Raw genomic sequence first — 8,897 nt, forward strand, 5'->3', positions numbered from 1 at the left:
GATTATGACTTATGCCACAGATTTACAAATGGATTCAGATATAACCAAGATGTCAGGAAATGGAATTCAGGGTAGCAGTTGTGAAGACAATAGCTAGAATGGAGAAATCGATTAATGGCAACATAGAGTCTCTAAGGGCAAAAATGAAAGCTGAACTGGCAGAACTTAAAAATACTATCAATGAGATCCAATCTAATCTAGATAATCTAACAGGGTAAGCAAGGCAGAAGAATGAATTAGTGATCTAGAAGACCAATTGATAGAAAAGAAGGATAAAGAGGAGACCTGGGAGAAGCAACTCAAAATCCATGAAAACAGAACCAGAGAAATAAGTGACACCATGAAACGTTCCAATGTCAGAATTATTGGGATCCCTGAGGGGGTGGAAAGAGAGAGAGGACTAGAAGATATATTTGAGCAAATCATAGCTGAGAACTTCCCTAATCTGGGGAATGAAACAAGCTTTCGTGTCTTAGAGGCAGAGAGGACCCCTCCCAAGATCAAGGAAAAGAGGCCAACACCCTGGCAGGTAATAGTAAAACTCGCAAATCTTAGAACCAAGGAAACCATCTTAAGGGCAGTTAGGGGGAAGAGATTCCTTACATACAGAGGGAGGAACATCAGAGTAATGTCAGACTTATCCACAGAGACCTGGCAAGCCAGAAAGGGCTGGCAAGACATATTCAGGGTAGTAAATGAGAAGAACATGCAGCCAAGAATACTTTATCTGGCAAGGCTGTCATTTAGAATGGATGGAGAGATGCAGAGCTTCCAAGAATGGCAGAAACTGAAAGAATATGTGACCACTAAGCCGGTCCTGCAAGAAATATTAAGGGGGGTTCTATAAAAGGAGAACGACCCCAAGAGTGATATGGAACAGAAATTTACAGAGACAATCTATAGAAACAAGGACTTCACAGGCAACATGATAACAGTAAATTCATATCTTTCAATAATCACTCTCAAGGTGAATGGCCTAAATGCTCCCATAAAATGGCACAGGGTTAAAAAAAAAAAAGGCACAGGGTTGCAGATTGGATAAAAAGACAGGACCCATACATATGCCATCTACAAGAGACTCATTTGGAACCTAAAGATACATCCAGATTGAAAGTGAAGGGATGGAGATCCATCTTCCATGCCAGTGGACCTCAAAAGAAAGCTGGGGTAGCAATTCTTATATCAGACAAATTAGATTTTAAAGACTGTACTTAGAGACACAGAAGAACACTATATCATGCTTAAAGGGTCTATCCAACAAGAAGATCTAACAGTTGTAAATATCTACGCCCCCAACATGGGAGCAGCCATCTACATAAGCCAACTGTTAACCAAAATAAAAAGTCATACTGATAATAATATGTTAATTGTAGGAGACCTCAGTACTCCACTCTCAGCAATAGACAGATCATCTAAGCAGAAAATCAACAAAGAAACAAGAGCTTTGAATGACACACTGGACCAGATGGACCTCATAGATATATACAGAACATTCCACCCTAAAACAAAAGAATACTCATTCTTCTCGAGCGCACACGGAACTTTCTCCAGAATAGACCACATACTGGGTCACAAATCAGGTCTCAACTGATACCAAAAGATTGAGATTATACCCTGCATATTCTCAGACCATAATGCTTTAAAACTGGAACTCAATCACAAGAAAAAATTTGGAAGAAATTCAAACACTTGGAACCTAAAGACCACTCTGCTCAAGAATGTTTGGGTCAACCAAGAAATCAAAGAAGAACTTACACAATTCATGGAAACCAATGAGAATGAAAACACATTGGTCCAAAACCTATGGGATACTGCGAAGGCGATCCTAAGGGGGAAATACATAGTCATCCAAGCCTCACCCAAAAAAATAGAAAAATCCCAAATTCACCAACTTACTTTACACCTTAAAGAACTAGAGAAAAAGCAACAAAACGATGCCTAAGCCATTCATTAGAAGAGAAATAATTAAGATTAGAACAGAGATCAATAAATTAGAACCCAGAAACACAGTAGAGCAGATCAACGAAACTAGAAGCTTGTTCTTTGAAAGAATTAATAAGATTGATAAACCACTGGCCAGACTTATCCAAAAGAAAAGAGAAAGGATCCAAATTAATAAAATTATGAATGAAAGGGAGAGATCATGACTAACACCAAGGAAATAGAAACAATTATTAGAAATTATTATCAACTATATGCCAATAAACTGAGCAATCTGGATGAAATGGAGGCCTTCCTGGAAACCTATAAGCTGCCAAGACTGAAACAGGAAGAAATTGACAACATGAATAGGCCAATAACCAGTAACGAGATTGAGGCAGTGATCAAAAACCTCCCAAAAAACAAGAGTCCAGGGCCTGATGGATTCCCTGGGGAATTCTACCAAATATTCAAAGAAGAAATAATACCTATTCTCCTGAAGCTGTTTCAAAAAATAGAAACAGAAGGAAAGCTTCCAGACTCATTCTATGAGGCCAGCATTACCTTAATCCCCATAACAGGAAAAGACCCCATCAAAAAGGGGAATTTCAGACCAATAACCCTTACAAATACAGATTTCAAAATTCTCAACAAAATCCTAGCTGATAGGATCCAACAATAAGTTAAAAGGATCATCCACCATGACCAAGTGGGATTTATCCCTGGGATGCAAGGGTGGTTCATCGCAAATCAATCAATGTGATAGAACACATTAATAAGAGGAGAGAGAAGAACCATATGGTCCTCTCAATTGATGCAGAAAAAGCATTTGATAAAATACAGCATCCTTTCCTGATTAAAATTCTTCAGAATATAGGGATAGAGGGAACATTCCTCAAGTTCATAAAATCCATCTATGAAAAACACACAGCGAATATCACCCTCAACGGGGAAAAAAATGAGAGCCTTTCCCTTATGATCAGGAACACATCAAGGATGCCCACTCTCACCACTATTGTTCAACATAGTACTAGAAGTCCTAGCAACAGCAATCAGACAACAAAAAGAAATAAAATGTATTCAAATTGGCAAAGGATAAGTCAATAGATGACATGACACTTTATGTGGAAAACCCAAAAGACTCCACCCCCAAATTACCAGAACTCACACAGCAATTCAGTAATGAATTGACATGACACTTTATGTGGAAAACCCAAAAGACTCCACCCACAAATTACCAGAACTCACACAGCAATTCAGTAATGTGGCAGGATACAAAATCAATGCACAGAAATCTGTTACTTTCTTATACACTAACAATGTAACTGTAGAAAGATAAATTAGGGAATCAATTCCATTTACAATAGCACTAAAAACCATAAGATACCTCAGAATAAACCTAACCAAAAAGGTAAATGATCTATACTCTAGGAACTACAGAACACTCATGAAAGAAATTGAAGAAAACACAAAAAGATGGAAAAACATTCCATGCTTCTGGATCAGAAGAATAAACATTGTTAAAATGTCTATGCTACCCAGAGCAATCTATACCTTCAACACCATCCGGATCAAAATTCCAATGACATTTTTCAAAGTGCTGGAACAAACAATTCTAAAATTTGTATGGAATCAGAAAAGACCCTGAATTGCCAAGGAAATGTTGAAAAAGAAAAACAAAGCTGGGGCATCACATTGCCGGATTTCAAGCTATATTACAAAGCAGTGGTCACCAAGACAGCATGGTACTGGCACAAAAACAGACATATAGACCAATGGAACAGAATAGGGAGCCCAGATATGGACCCTCAACTCTATGGTCAAATAATCTTCGACAAAGCAGGAAAAAATATGCAATAGAAAAAAGATAGTCTCTTCAATAAATGGTGCTGGGAAAATTGGGCAGCTATATATAGAAGAATGAAACTGGGCTATTCTCTTACACCATACACAAAGATAAACTCAAAATGGATGGAAGACTTCAATGTGAGACAGGAATCCATCAAAATCGTAGAGGAGAACATAGGCAGTAACCTCTTCGACATCGGCCACACCAACTTCTTTCAAGATACATCTCCAAAGGCTAGTGAAGCAAAGCAAAAATGAACTCTTGGTACTTCATCAAGAAAAAAGCTTCTGCACAGCAAAGGAAACAGTCAACAAAACAAAGAGACAACCCACAGAATGGGAGAAGATATTTGCAAATGACACTACAGACAAAGCACTGATTTCCAAGATCTATAAAGAACTTCTCAAACTCAACACCCAAAAAACAAATAAGTCAAAAAATGGGCAGAAGACATGAACAGACACTTCTCCAAAGAAGACTTACAAATGGCTAACAGACACATGAAAAAATGTTTAACATCATTAGCCATCAGGGAAATTCAAATCAAAACCACATTGAGATACCACCTTTGAATGGTGGTATCTCACCAGTTAGAATGGCAAAAATTGACAAAGCAAGAAACAACAAATGTTGGAGAGGCTGTGGAGAAAGGGGAACCCTCTTACACTGTTGGTGGGAATGCAAGTTGGTACAGCCACTTTAGAAAACAGTGTGGAGGTTCCTCAAAAAATTAAAAATAGAGCTACCCTATGACCCAGCAATTGCACTCCTGGGTATTTACCCCAAAGACACAGATGTAGTGAAAAGAAGGGGCACATGCCACCCCGTGTTCATAGCAGCAATGTCCGCAATAGCCAAACTGTGGAAAGAGCTGAGATGCCCTTCAACAGATGAATGGATATAGAAGATGTGGTCCACATATACAATGGAATATTACTCAGCCATCAGAAAGAATGAATACCGAACTTTTACATCAATATGGATGGGACTGGAGGAGATTATGCTAAGTGAACTAAGTCAAGCAGAGAAAGTCAATTATCATATGGTTTCACTTATTTATGGAACATAAGGAATAGCATGGAGGACATTAGGAGAAAGAAGGGAAAAATGAAGGGGTGAACTCGGAGGGAGGGATGAACCATGAGAGAGTATGGACTCTGAGAAACAAACTGAGGGTTTTAGAGGGGAGGGGGGGTGGGTGTATGCGTTAGCACGGTGGTGGGTATTAAGGAGGGCACATACTGCATGGAGCCCTGGGTGTTATATGAAAACAATGAATCATGGATCACTACATCAAAAACTAATGATGTATGGTGACTAACATAATAAAATAAAATTAAAAAAGAGATGTAATATATATATATGTATATAGAAGATATTGAAGATAAAGAAGATGTTTTATATATATTGAAGATATAGAAGATATTAAAGGTAAAGAAGATATCATACACACACACAGGAATATTACTCAGCCATAAGAAGAATGAAATCTTGCCAATTACAATGACGTGGATAGAGCTAGAGAGTATTATGCTAAGCAAAATAAGTCAGGCATAGAAAGACAAATACCATATGATTTCACCCATACATGGAATTTAAGAAACAAATCAAATGAACATGGCGGGAGGTGGGTGGGAAGAGGCAAACCAAGAAACAGACTCTTAATTGTAGAGAACAAACTGATGGTTAATGGAGGGGGAAGTGGGTGGGGGAATGGGTTAAATGGGTGATGGATATATGTGGTCTTTTGTGACTGTCTTCTTTCATTTAGCATAATGTTTATGAGGTTCATTCATGTTGCAATACTTCATTTTTATATTGCCAAATAACGTTCCATTCCTCTGCATTGATATACCACCTTTTGTATTTAATGGATAGACATTGGGTTGTTTCTACTTTTTAGCTATTATTAATACTGTTATGAGCATTAGTGTGCTGCTTTTTGTATGGACATTTGTTTTCAGTTCTCTAGGGTATATACCCAGAAGTAGAGTTGCTGGGTCTATTATGGTAATTTTTTGTTTTTCTTTTTTTTTTAATTTAAATTCAGTTAGCCAACATACAGTACATCATTAGTTTCAGATGTAGTCTTCAATGATTCATCAGTTGCATATAACATCCAGTGCTCATCTCATCAAGTGCCCTCCTTAATGCTCACCTTTTTGAAAAATTGCTGATCTACTTTCCTCAGTGGCTGTACCACATTTTGTATTCCAACCAGCAGGGTAAAATAGTTTCAATTTCTTTACAACTCACCAACACTTATTATTATATATCTTTTTATTTATAGTCATCCTAGTGGGTGTGAAATTGTATGCCAATTTTGTCATTTGACTTTCATTTTCCTAATGAATAACTAATAATGCCAAGCATTGTTTCATAGGCTTAAAGGCCTTTTGCAGCTCTTATTTTTTTAAACAATTAAAATTTTAATTCCAGTGTAGTTAACATACAGTGTTAGATTAGTTTCAGGTGTACAATATAATGATTCAACAATTCCATATATGACTCAGTGCTCAACAAAGTAAGTGTACTCTTAATCCCTTTCACCTATTTCACCAATCCCCCTACCCACTTCCCCTCTGGTAACCATGTTCTCTTTAGTTTTTTAGTTTGTCTCTTTTTTCTCCCTTTGTTTTGTTTCTTAAATTCCACATATGAGTGAAATCATATGGCATTTGTCTTTATCTGACTGACATTTGCTTAATATTATACTCTCTAGCTCCATCCATGTTGTTGAAAATGGCAAGATTTCATTCTTTTTATGGCTGAATAATATTACATTGTATATATATATACGCCACATTTTCTTTTTCTATTCATGTATCAGTGGACATTTGGGCTCTTTCCATAAATTGGCTATTGTATATGATGCTTCAATAGACATAGGAGTGCATATATCCTTTCAAATTACTGTTCTTGTATTCTTCTGGTAAATACCGAGTAGTGTGATTATTAGATCACATGGTAGTTCTCATTTTAATTTTAATTTATTTTTATTTTTTAAAAACATTTTATTTATTTGTCAGAGAGAGAGAGAGAGTGAGAGTGAGCGCAAGCAGGGGGAGCAACAGGCAGAGGGAGAAGCAGGCTCCCTTCTGAGCAAGGAGCCCAATGAGGGACTCAGTCCCAGGACCCTGGGATCATGACCTGAGTCAAAGGTAGACACTTAATGGACTGAGCCACCCAGGCATCCCTCATTTTAATTTTTAGAGGAACCTCCACACTGTCTTCCACAGTGACTGTATCAGTTTGCATTCCCACCAACAGTGCATGAGGGTTCCTTTTTCTCTACATCCTCACCAACACTTGTTTCTTATGTTTTTGATTGTAGACATTCTGACAGGTGTGTGGTGATATCTCTTTGTGGTTTTGATTTGCATTTCCCTGATGATAAGTGATGTTGAGCATATTTTCATGTGTCTATTGGCCATCTGTATGTCTTCTTTGGAGAAATGTCTGTTCATGTCTTCTGTCCATTTCTATATTGGATTATTTGAAATTCAAACAATTATTTTGATTAGAGAATATTATGAAAAATTATATGTCAACAATCTGGGAAATCTAGAAGAAATGGATAAATTCCTAGAAACATACAAACTACCAAATCTGAAACAGGAAGAAATAGAAAATTTGACCAGACCAATAACCAGCAAAGAAATTGTGTCAGTAATCAACAATCTCCCAACAAACCAAAGTCCAGGGCCAGATGACTTCCCAGGGGAATTCTACCAGAAATTTAAAGAAGAATTAATACCTACTCTTCTCAACCTGTTCCAAAAAGTAGAAATGGAAGGAACACTTCCCAGCTCATTCCGTTTTTTTTTAAGGACACATTTATTCAGCGTCATGATCAGACTATTATATTTAGCAATCAACAGCATGGGTGCAAAAAAAAAAAAAATCTACATTAAAACCCTTTGTTGGAATGCTTTACACTTGCCACAGAACAGAAACTAAAATAAACTGTTATACAATTATTCACAAATACAGTCCTTGAGTTTTTTGCCCATACACATGAGTATTGTCTAAAACATGTTTTCTTTGTAGCAGCTAGGCCCTGCCACCACTGTGGTTGGCTGAGTTCACAAATCTGTTGTAACCTGTAGCTTCCCTGTCACTTCTCTGGCTCTCCTCTCCTGCTAAGTTTTGTTTCCTGGCAGTAATTAAAACCTTCTGCCACAGCCATAGCTACTGCTGCTGCTGGAACCGCCATAGCCACTTTGGTTTCGTGGTTTGGCAAAGTATTGGCCTCTACCACCACAGGGGCCAGAACTTCTGCCTCCATAATTTCCTCCTTTCATGGGTCCAATATTTGAGGATTGATTGTTGTAATTGCCAAAATCATTATAGCTTCCACCACCTCCAAAGTTGCTTCCATCATTACCAAATCCATTATAGCCATCTCCACTGCCACCATATCCACCACCACCTCGACTGCCACCAAAGCCACCTCGACCACCAAAGTTCCCTCCACGACCAAAGTTGTCATTCCCACCAGAACCACCTCCACGACCACCACCAAAGTTTCCAGAACCACTTCGATCTCTTTGGCTGGATGAAGCACTAGCCATCTCTTGCTTAGATAGGGCTTTCCTTACTTCACAGTTGTGGCCATTCTCAGTATGGTATTTTTGAATGATAGTCTTGTCTAGAGAGTCATGGTCATCAAATGTTACAAAAGCAAATCCTCTCTTTTTGCCACTGCCTCGGTCAGTCATGATCTCAATCACTTCAATTTTCCCATACTGTTCAAAATAATCTCTTAGATGATGTTCTTCAGTGTCTTCTTTAATGCCACCAACAAAAATCTTTTTCACAGTTAAGTGGGCACCAGGTCTTTGAGATCTTCTCTTGAGACAGCCCTCTTTGGTTCCACAACTCTTCCATCCACCTTGTGTGGCCTTGCATTCATGGTTGCATCCACCTCCTCCACAGTGGCATATATAACAAACCCAAAGCCTCTGGGGTGCTTGGTGTTTGGATCTCTCATTACCACACAGTCTGTAAGCATTCCTCATTGCTCAAAATGGCTCCTCAGACTCTCACCGGTTGTTTCAAAGCTCAAACCTCTGATGAAGAGCTTCCGCAGCTGTTCAGGCTCTTTGGGAGACTCTGACTTAGACAT

General features: G+C 38.2%; 1 pseudogene; it reads right to left on the minus strand.

Moving 5' to 3' along the window:
* Window positions 1-7,696: 7,696 nt before the first annotated feature.
* LOC118529989 (heterogeneous nuclear ribonucleoprotein A1-like) lies at window positions 7,697-8,897 on the minus strand (annotated as a pseudogene).

This window comes from Halichoerus grypus, chromosome X (genome assembly GCF_964656455.1).
Source record: "Halichoerus grypus chromosome X, mHalGry1.hap1.1, whole genome shotgun sequence".
NCBI classification, from domain to species: Eukaryota; Metazoa; Chordata; class Mammalia; order Carnivora; family Phocidae; genus Halichoerus; species Halichoerus grypus.